This window comes from Globicephala melas, chromosome 7 (genome assembly GCF_963455315.2).
Source record: "Globicephala melas chromosome 7, mGloMel1.2, whole genome shotgun sequence".
Lineage (NCBI taxonomy): Eukaryota > Metazoa > Chordata > Mammalia > Artiodactyla > Delphinidae > Globicephala > Globicephala melas.
The window spans coordinates 36,153,989-36,165,575 of NC_083320.1; the positions used below are offsets into that span (position 1 = coordinate 36,153,989).

Consider the following 11,587-nt stretch of genomic DNA (forward strand, 5'->3'; position numbering starts at 1 on the left):
TCAAATAAAGATGGCACAAAATTTAAGTAGAGTAACTTGAGAATCACAAAATGATTTTGGCTCTAAACTCAACATTAGTCTGTATTTTGTAAATGTTAACATCTCCCCCAGAGGTTAAATTTTATCTTAAATTTTATGTTCCAACATATCTTAAGGGATTTCACTGTGGCTTCAAATTAAGGTAAATTAATAGTGTATTGTTTTGAAAAGAAGTTCCATAATCTCCCTATTCCAGTGTTTAATTCTTGTTTTCCAAAATGTTGTTTATCTTAAGTCTGATCTAGTTTCCTTTTTGCTTTCCATTTCCTCCTGTTCAGTAAAGAGAAATGGGTTAATATCTAGCAAATAATTTTTCAGTCAGTCCTAGGCTTATGAAAATGTGCCTTAAATCCAGTTTCTTTACCTCCTGAATCTATTCATAAAATAGTCTCATTATAAGTGATATTCCAAATGGATCAAATAAATGAGTATTAGTCCTCGTTGATGGATACATACAGTGATCCTCACAAAGCCTTGTTGAGAGAAATGCCTAAATTTACATATTCATGACGTTTTCATTATCTTAAGCTTTTTCTTTGGGAAACATAATGCTACCAAGTATCTGTATTTGCTGAGCTCAGCGACTTCCTTCCCCACCTGTTCCATTGTTGCCAAGATGAAATCACTTTCCTAAAACAAGCTGGATTTTCTGTGAGTGCATTGACAACATACTGTGCCACTCTATTTGCTCTTAGAATATAAACTACAAAGGATGTGTGGTCAGATTTGTACTTTGTGCTAAGATCATCTGAAATGAATCTTTTTCTCTTTGTGCTTATGTCACAAATTTGGTAAAAGTAGGTTTGTTCATTTCAAATTGTTTCTGATATTTGGAGATTGCTTTTTAATTTTTAATTTATGTTTTTTGATATATAAATCATTTGTATGAGTCCAAAGTCAAGACTCTGTAACAAAGTATATTCATAAAAGTCACACTTTTTATAAAAATCCCTGCCACACCTTACACTCTGAAGGTTACAGTTTTTATTAATTTTTGGTTTATGCTGCCAGTGTTTATTTTCTTTGCAAATATAATTAAATATGTATGCATATCTTTTTATCTATCCCTACCCATATATATGTGTGTGGGTATACATGCATATATTATTAATATATATACACACATACACATGTTTTATATATATGTTTAATATATATGTGTGTATGTGTGTACATATATTTATGTATATTCATTATTTCTATGTCTTGACCTTTTTCACTTTGCAATATAGCATAAAAATCACCAATATTAGCATATGGCCCTCTTTATTACTCCTCTATGGAGCCATATAATATTCCATTGTGATGATGTACCATAGTTTATTCAACTTGCTTCTATCAATGGATATTAAGGTAGTTTCCAATATTTTGCTATTTTAGATAATATTGCAATAAATACTGTAAATACTGTAAATACCACAGCTTTGCTTGTTTTTGAAGTCCACAAACTCTAGGATACTTTCCTCTGAGTAAATCCATTGATTTTTTTTTTTTAAAGCAGTAAGGCTAATCACTGATTCCCTTCATGAATATTTGGGATTATTATATTTACATATAAATTTTTATGTACCTTGCATTTTACATCTTTCCTACTTATCACAAGTGTCTTGAGGTCATAAATAGCATGTGGTTTTATATATATATATTTTAAATTTACATATATATGTATTGGGTATGGTATAGTGTGATTTGTGGATTGTGATCATTCTTATCTACAAGCTTTCTTCTACTATTCATGTTTATGAATCAATATGTGTGTTGACCTAGAGTTTCTTTTCCTTGTTAATTTAGAGGATGTTTATGAAATGCCTGCGATATGTAGGTCTGTGCAGGATGTAAAACTGAATGAGCCCTCCATGGAGCTTATGCTATATCTGTGATTAGCCTTGTGACGTGAGGTTAATCCAACTTAACTTTTTGGATCTCAGTGTTTCTATCTGAAAAATGGGAACTGTTATCCTATTTTGATTATTTAGTGGGATTCTTGAAAGAAGCCACTGCAGCGATGAATGTGAAATAGTTTGCTGAAATATAAAGAGCTACAAAATATATAAAATAGTTAGTCATTTTAGTACTATATGTTCTCAGATGTTTTGCCATTATCTTCCCCAATAGACTTAGCTGTTTGAGAAACATCAGTACAGTTATTGTTTATTTTATATTTCCTCAAAGCAGCTGGTATAGAGGGAATAGACACTGAATTTATGGAACATTTTATTTTACTGAGTTAATGTATTTTGTACCAGGGGTCTCAAACTCTAATTCCTACGGGGGCTACATGAAGGACGTAAATTGGATCATTGTAGGAAGTGGTGAGAAATTATGGCCAAACTGGAGAGTAAATTCTGTACCTAAAGACATTCAAATTCGAGTTTAAAAACAGTAATGTGTGAAGTAAACAGTTGAAGGCCATATTCAGCAGGCTTTATGCCTGTTTGTGAGCTGTGGTTTATATGAATGTTACATTTGGGAGGGAAACCTTATTTCTTTGCTTCATTCATATCCTGGATGACCTTAAAGATGTGGGATATTGACAAACAGGGCCAAATCATTACAATAATTATCAGTAAACCTGAAAATAATAATAAAAATACTTGTGATGTGGGCCTGTGAGGCTATAGTAAAAATATAATAAGATGCAGCTTTATAGTGTTAAGTTTATTGTAGACATGCTTTCTGTTACTTTCTGTACTATGTTATATATTCCCTGTTCATGAGGACTCATGGGCCAAATATTACTGTGCTTCTTCTCATGACATATTTTACTTTTAACTTGTAGATACTATGTATCATACCATTGATTATATTTCTTTTTTTGCATGGTTCCCGGAATGTTCAGAGCCAAATTTGTCACTGACTTCCAGAAAACCATACCAGATCTCCTGTCAAATATTAGATTCTAATTTCATTTTTAACTTTGTCTTTTAACTCCTCCTCCTTTTCTCTTTTTCCTGACTTACTCTTCCTTATTCCATTTTGCTTTATATATCTTTGTAAGCTACTTCAAAAGCTTTTTGGATAAAGGTGAGGTATAAATGACAGAAGTCCCAAAGCATGTACATTTGGAGATGAGAGACTAATAGCTCCCATGTTGTTATTTACAAAGAAATTGTACATACAGCTGGTGGAACATTACTTTTTATAAGCAGACTCATAACAATGAAAAGTGTGTTTTTCTATACTTTGCTATCCAGTTAGCTTTTCTCAATTTTCCCTATAACATTTTTGAAAGAAAAAAATAGTTGTTCTTTTACAGGATTGGGATGGTCCTTATTGCTATTTCTCAACTATTTCTGGCTCTTTGCTTTCAGAAACATGTTAGGATTGTATGTCTTGGTATCTTTTTGATGGGACCATATGTTTAGCTCTAGCCAGTGAGTTGCAAATAGAAAAGACTAGAGCATGCCACTTCTGTTCCAGATCATTGAGTTGACCTTGTGAGACCCTTCAGCACACCCTTTCCCTTAAGCATGTTGATTGGCAATGTTTGAGATGATGGCTGATCTATCTGCCAGGGTCCCTGAGTGGTGAGCACTATTAAGTAGTATTTAGCCCCTGAGAGTTTAGAGTACTTTGCTACCAAAACACGATCTAGACTATCCTGAGAGATTCAAAGACAATCCATAGCAAAGCAAAGATTAGGACCATGGATTGTTTATCAATTATGCTTACTCCTTGCTGGGTAATGAAGATATAAGCAAGGTTACAAGAGTAGGTCAAATATGAACAGATTTCAGAATTTGCCATGGAATTCAAAGGAAAAGAATAAAATCATTCAGAATGAGAAATATTATCTTTCAGAAAGAAAAAATCTGTTTTTACCTGAACATTTCCACTGCTCAGCTTTGCTTACATTAAAATCAGGAACAAAAACCTCTCTCTGTGACTACCTGAGTATCTAGATAATATGTTTATACACTTTTCATCAATCCTGTGATTGTGAAGCTTCCTATAGCTAGAGGTGAATGAGAGCCTACAGGGAAATAATGAATGGATTTAGCCCTCATTTGCCTTGACTCTACAGGCAATTTTTACGTTTTCAGAGACTCAAGGGTGTTATTTGGAGAAATTACTCAGGAATAAAGGTATCCCACCAGGCAAAACAGGATTTCATGTTTTTGAGACACTTTCTTCAGTTTCCAGTTTGCAGGTGGGACTGGGGGTGTCAAAGGGAGTTAAAATGTCTAGGTGATATCTGTTACTAAGAGCAGCAAGCACCCCTCCCCCACCCCAAGCTCAGCAGCTAGTGAACTCACGTGTCTTTTTGTTGTTGTTGTTAGTAAAGTTTTGTTGTTGTTGTTAGTAAAGTATCTTGGAAAAAGCATCAAAGAGTGGGGGTGTATCCTCCTCTGAAGGAATGGTTTTCATCAGGTACCTCTGTAGTTCCTGGGGGCACAGAACTGGAGTGATGTTTGCAGAAATGTAAAGTTGGAAATATGACTCTGTTTTGATTTTAAGAAAAAAGTGCTCCTATCTATTACAAACAATGGTGTCACCAAGTAAACTGAGACCAGAGATACAGACAGCTATGTGCATGGAGACAAAAGTGAGCTAGGTCTCCAGAACCAAAACATGCTCATTAACCTTCAGAAACCCTGAAATTTTTTTTCCAGTTTTACTGAGAAATACTTGACAATAAACTGTATAAGTTTAAGGTGTATAGCATGATAGTTTGATTTACATGTATTGTGAAATGATTGCCACAATAAGTTTAGTTAACATCCATTATTTCATATAGGTACAATAAAAAGGAAAGAAAAAAAACACTTCTCCTTGTGATGAGAACTCTTAGGATCTGCTCTCTTAACAACCTAAAAATATGGAAGGCTCCACGGATTTGTGTGTCCTCCTTGCTCAGGGGCCATGCTAATCTTCTTTGTATTGTTCCAGTTTTAGTATATGTGCTGCCGAAGCAAGTACCACTCTGACATCTTGACAGGGCCTTTAGTGTGGACTAAAAGAGAAGAAAGCTAGGAAATCTAATGTAATAGAATTTTTTTTTTTTTTAATCCTTAGAAGCTACATACTCCTATATACTAAGTTTTCATTCTTAATGTTGAAATTGATATCTGTCTTCCTACTTGCAGCTTTAAAACATTTAACATTGCAGGCAAAATCCAGAACTCTCTTTATAGTTGTTTGCAAAAGAAATTAATTCATATTTTCTACTTTTTGACCATAAGTGATATATTAATTTAATCCTGTCTATATACATTAAGCACACATATTATGTCGTATTTCTTGTGAACTATAAATTTCACTAAACAAAAACATAAAAGAGTGTTCCTTGTAGTACTACTTATTGTAGCAAAATATTACTAACCATCTACATTTATAAAAATAAGAATTGGTTTAATAATTTTCTGATTATAGAAAGCAACATGTGCTCAGTAAAGTTACATATCTCAGAAGGAATCTATATTTCTCTGAACAAAATATTCTTTAAAAAATTAAGTTAAAAATCAGATTAAAAAATATAATTCAATTTCTTATAAATAATAATTATCCACACATCTGTGTGTATGTGTGTATATATAGAAAAAGAACTCTGTGTTACATTTTAATACTATTTTCCCCCCAATGATTATGCATTACATTTAGTTGAATGTGAAAAGTAAGATTAAAAAGATAAATTGAGGGGTTTTTTTTAGGCCCAGACCTTCCCTTTGAGCACCATATTAATTTATATGTTTTTGATATCTTCACTTGTATGTCTTACAAGCATCTCAAACTTAAGATGGCCCATGCCACAGACAGAAAATCTACCCCTCTCCCAGTGCCTCCACCTTAGTAAACGACAACTCCACTCCTTCCAGATAAGTCAACGAAGGGTCAACTTTGCACCTTTCCATCCACAGCCCACTTCTACCCCCCATCCAGTTTGTAACCAGGTTCTGTTTCCAACACAGATTCCCAAACAGATTGTGAAGACATGTGTGTCTCTCCATGTGAAATGAAATCACCTCCATCCAAAGTTCCCACCATCTCTTGCCTGGCCCACTGTAACATCTTTGTGCCCTCACGAACATGTCTCCGGCGTAGTCAAGGTTAGCCTTTGACACATCATGGCTTCTTAGTACCAGGACAAGCTCAATATCCCATCATGATTTACAGAAGCCTGGTGATCTGTCCCTGCCCTTACCCCAGCCTCATCGGGTACCTTGTTCTTTTTTGTTTCCAATTCTCTGGCCACTCTAATCTACTCGCTCTCCTCGGAGCACTTCTCACCAGCAATTGCTCACGTTAGGTCATTTGCATAGGCTTTGCTTTATACTTGGAATGCTTTTATCCACTTTTCATGTTTAATTCAGATCCATTTCTTACATAAAACTCCTCTTTTTCTTTATCACAGTATGAGTACTTGAATTGTTATGTGTTTGTTGTCTATTACTCCCACTAGAATGAATGCTTCTTGAGGGCAGGGATTTAATTGTTGATAGCTGCTCTATCCCTAATGCTTAGCACAATTCCTTGGCTCAATGCTAAGTATCTTTTGAACAAATCACTACATGGATAAATGTATAAATTGTGCCATTTCATTATTAAAATATTCAAAAATTGGCTATTATTTTGCTATGACATAGTTGACTTCTTCTAAATTTCTTTTTCTATTTTTGACCAAATAAGTAGTTAGAAATAAAGTAATATTTTCTTCACTGTTTTATTCTATAGAAAAGTGATAAAGTTATTATTTATTTAAAGTTATTATATTTATTTATTATTATATTCAGATTGACAGCAAAAATGAATAGGAATTTTAATAAAAGTATATTGTTAGCAGCCCACAACCTTTGAAATAAGAAGCATACTGGGCTACATGGTATTTCATTGTGATCCATAGGAATTTAAAGGTATTAAACTACCTGCAGGCATACTCCCTATTATTCTTGAAAGTAATAGGAACATATTGAGAATTACGAGTTAAAATTAAATTTGCTACGGACCTCACACAAAACCTATTCTCTAGTTCAGGAAAATTGGAATTAAATTTTGATCATGGTATATACATCAGATGTGAGCAAAATTATATTAGTTATTTTAAAAAAATAAATGAGGTTATATATAATATAATTTGAATTATATAAATGAATGTTGAGGTTATTATGATCCATTTGATAGCCATAGAGAATACTGAGAAGTTTACATAGAAATTCAACTGCCAACAAATTTAAAGCACATTCCTATAAATTTGCAAGTTCTAATGGCATAGAATTTAAGTCTATATTTCACTGGATATCACACCAGCCAGTTTTAATATTCCTTATATTTCTATTAATAGACTTTTAGAATATGTGTGAGTATGTTATAGACATCATCTAGATATTTTAACTGTCAATCCAAAGTAAATTATTGCATAAGATGACGTCTTTTTAAAACTCAGTTTACCTTGTTGGAAACCTATTTGCACATCGAAGCATCATGGTATTTGGAGTTAAAAAACCTCAGTAGCTATTATTTATGTTCATAAAAACAGAAGCTTTATTTATCATTTTTAATAGTTAATAAATACAACTAGTGAGGTCACAAATGATAGCATAAATGAGTGATATATTAACTAAATGTAAATACATTAATTCAGACTATATGTAGGTGTACATATATGTGAAAATTCTTATTTACTACCTTTGGATGTATACCGTAAAAAAGTTATGATTTTCACATAAACCATATAAATATGATTGATAAATATGACAAAATAAATTTTCACATAAATAAAGTATGTACAACTTTATTTTTTCTCTAATTTTTAAAAACTTTTTTATTGAATAAAAGATTCTTTAAATTATATAGTGCTTTGCAATTTTCAAAAGTTTCACACAGATGATTTTCTTTTTGGCTGCGTTGGGTCTTCGTTGCTGCATGCAGGCTTTCTCTAGTTGCAGCGAGTGGGGTTACTCTTCGTTGGGGTGTGCAGGCTTCTCATTGCAGTGGCTTCTCTTGTTGTGGAGCATGGGCTCTAGGCATGTGGCTCAGTAGTTGTGGCTTGAGGGCTCTAGAGCACAGGCTCAGTAGTTGTGGCTCATGGGCTTATTTGTTCCATGGCATGTGGGATCTCCCTGGACCAGGGATCGAACCCGTGTCCCTTGAATTGGCAGGCGCATTCTTAACCACTGTGCCACCAGGGAAGTCCCAATTTCTTATAATCTCATAATAACCCTTTTTTTTTTTTTAACTCCCCTACTCCTATATTGCCCCTTCCCCCTTCCCTCTCCCCACTGGTAACCACTAGTGTGTTCTTTGTATCTGTTAGTCTGCTTCTTTTTTTTGTTTTATTCACTAGTTTGTTATATTTTTTAGATTCTACATATGAAATAAGTCAGACAGAAAAAGATGAATACTGTGTGATATCACTTATACATGACTTTAGATCATGCCATTTTCTTATAGCGTAGTAGCAAAGCTATTTTCCCACATAATTTAATTTTTCATGCTATATTTGTTTCATTATTTATATCAACATTTTTTTGAAGATTTATGAAGACATTGAGGGTGAGTCCCACCTTTTCTCTTAAAAGTGATTCTGCAGTGAATATCCTTGAGACTTTCTAATCTGTTATCTAGAGCAGTTGTTTCCTAAGCTTTGGCATGAGTTAGAATCACCTGTTGGGCTTGGTAAACCATGGATTGCTTATTCCCATCCTCAAAGCTTCTGGTCAGGTAGGTTTGAGGTAGGGCCCTGAGAATGTGCTTGTGCTGATGCTGCTGATCTGGGGACCACAGTTTGAGAACCACTGATATGATATATTTTTAGAAGTAATGTTATAGGGTTAATGAGTATGCATATTTTTTTCAGGTCTTGGCACATGTTGCCAAATTGTTTTCCAGAAAGACTGTATCAAATTGCATTCCTACCAGTAATTCTCTTCATCATGGAGTATTTTAATTTAAAATCTCTTGTCATTTTGAGACATGAAAAATGTTATCTCCATTGAAGCATTTTGTATAATAAAACATTGGAAACATTTCCATCAAAAGGAAAATAGATAAGTAAACATGGATATAGCCACACAAGGAAACTTAATTTAGCAGTTTAAATGCATGAATTGAATCTACGTGTTTTAACGTGGAAAAATAGCAAACCATAAATTTGAGTGAAAAAAATTTAAAACTTTAAAACATGAAAACAATACTGATTGCTTAATAAATACATACAAGAAGTAAATATATGGAAAGCACACATATATGTAGTAAGGGTATGAAAAAACGTGTAGCTATGATAATGTACCAAATTCAAGACAGTTGTTACTTCTGGGACAGGAGGAGAGGGGAATGGAATCAATGAGGTGATATTCAATGTGTTTCCATTGCAGCTGTGGTATATCTTTCAAAAAATATTTAAAGCTAATATGACAACATACTAAGGTTTTAAAAACTGGTTGGATATTTATTGCCTTATTTAGTATTAAAGAGAAAAAGTGGGATCAAACAGAATTCATGTGCATTTCTTTAATCAGTAGTGAGACTGAATATTTTCTAAGACTATTAGCTATCTTTTCTTTGCTTTTTTGTTTTTTACATCTTTATTGGTGTATAATTGCTTTACAATGTTGTGTCAGTTTCTGCTGCATAACAAAGTGAATCAGCTATATGTATACGTATATCCCCATATCCCCTCCCTCTTGCATCTCCCTCCCACCCTCCCTATCCCACGCCTCTATGTGGTCACAAGCACCGAGCTAATCTCCCTGTGCTATGCAGCTGCTTCCCACTAGCTATCTATTTTACATTTGGTAGTATATATATGTCAGTGCTATTCTCTCACTTCATCCCAGCTTACCCTCCCCCCACCCCATGTCCTCAAGTCCATTCTCCATGTCTGCATCTTTATTCCTGTCCTGCCCCTTGGTTCATCAGAACCATTTTTTTTTTTAAGATTCCATATATATGTGTTAGCATACAGTATTTGTTTTTCTCTTTCTCACTTACTTCACTCTGTATGACAGACTCTAGGTCCATCCACCTCACTACAAATAACTCAATTTTGTTTCTTTTAATGGCTGAGTAATATTCCATTGTATATATGTGCCACATATACAAGCAGCTCATGCAGCTCAATATCCAAAAAACAAACAACCCAGTCCAAAAATGGATGGAAGACGTAAATAGACATTTCTCCACAGAAGATATACAGATTGCCAACCAACACGTGAAATGATGCTCAACATCACTAATCATTAGAGAAATGCAAATAAAAACTACAATGAGGTATCACCTCACACCAGTCAGAATGATCATCATCAAAAAATCTACAAACAGTAAATGCTGGAGAGGGTGTGGAGAAAAGGGAACCCTCTTGCACTGTTGGTGTGAATGTGAACTGATACAGCCACTATGGAGAACATTATGGATGTTCCTTCAAAAACTAAACATAGAACTACCATATGACCCAGGAATCCCACTACTGGGCATATACCCTGAGAAAACCATAATTCAAAAAGTGACATGTACCACAGTGTTCATTGCAACACTATTTACAATAGCCAGGACATGGAAGCAACCTAAGTGTCCATCGACGGATGAATGGATAAAGAAGATGTGACACATATATACAATGGAATATTACTCAACCATAAAAGAAACGAAATTGAGTTTTTCTCTGCTTTTTTATTTCTCATATGCACATGGATTTTGATAGAAAAATGAATTTGGAATCTTTAGTAGTAGAACTCATTTGCACTTAGCTGTTGTGTGTGTTTTAATTTATAAACAACACTGGATACATCCATATCTTTTTGTTAAAGTGTCTCTCAATTGAAAAAGACCTATGAGATTTTTTAATAGAAAAAGTCTATTAAAATACTCTAAAATGCACTAACAGTTAAAAACAATATATAAATACATTTAGCTATTTATCGAATGTTTACATGAAGCAGAAATTGAGAAAAATCACAACCATGGCACACTAATGACTCCCTATAGTATGCTGAATAATGTCCACTCAAAAGAGAGCATGTCCTAATACCTGGAACCTGTAAATATTACTTTATAAGGAAAAAACATCTTTGCAGATAGGATTTAATTAAAGATCTCAACATGCAGAGATTATCCTGGATCATGTGGATGGGTTATAAATTCATTCCCAAGTGTATTTATATGAGAGAAGCCAAGAGAGATTTCATCTGCACAGAGGTGGATGAAGCAATGTGATCATGGAGGCAGAGGTTGGAATGATGTAGCAACAAGTCAAGGAATGCCGGCACCCACCAGAAACTAGAATGGATTCTTCCTTAGAGCTGCTGGAGGAAACACAGCCCTGTGACCCCTTGATTTTGGTTCAGTGATAATGGTTTAGGGCTCTGTCCTCTAGAACTATGAGAAAATAAATTTCTGTTTTTTTAAGCCACTAAGCTTGTGGTAATTTGTTGACAGTAACTATAGAAAACAACACTTTCCATTCCAGAAATTTCACTTTGCTAATATCCTAAAATATATCATTTTTCAAGAATCGTAAAAACAGTCTCAAAAGGTCATTCTTTTTTAAGTTAAGTATTTTTTGTTAAAACAAGAGGTATACAAAAAAATGACCAAATCTTTTTCAATTGCCCTT

At 33.9% G+C, this 11,587-nt stretch overlaps 1 non-coding gene across 1 annotated transcript; it reads right to left on the reverse strand.

The window, feature by feature from the left end:
• Positions 1-4,852: 4,852 nt before the first annotated feature.
• On the reverse strand, positions 4,853-4,959 carry LOC115852913 (U6 spliceosomal RNA). Its single transcript, XR_004039308.1, has one exon. It is a non-coding gene; the product is annotated as a U6 spliceosomal RNA (small nuclear RNA).
• Between the last annotated feature and the right edge of the window lie 6,628 nt (positions 4,960-11,587).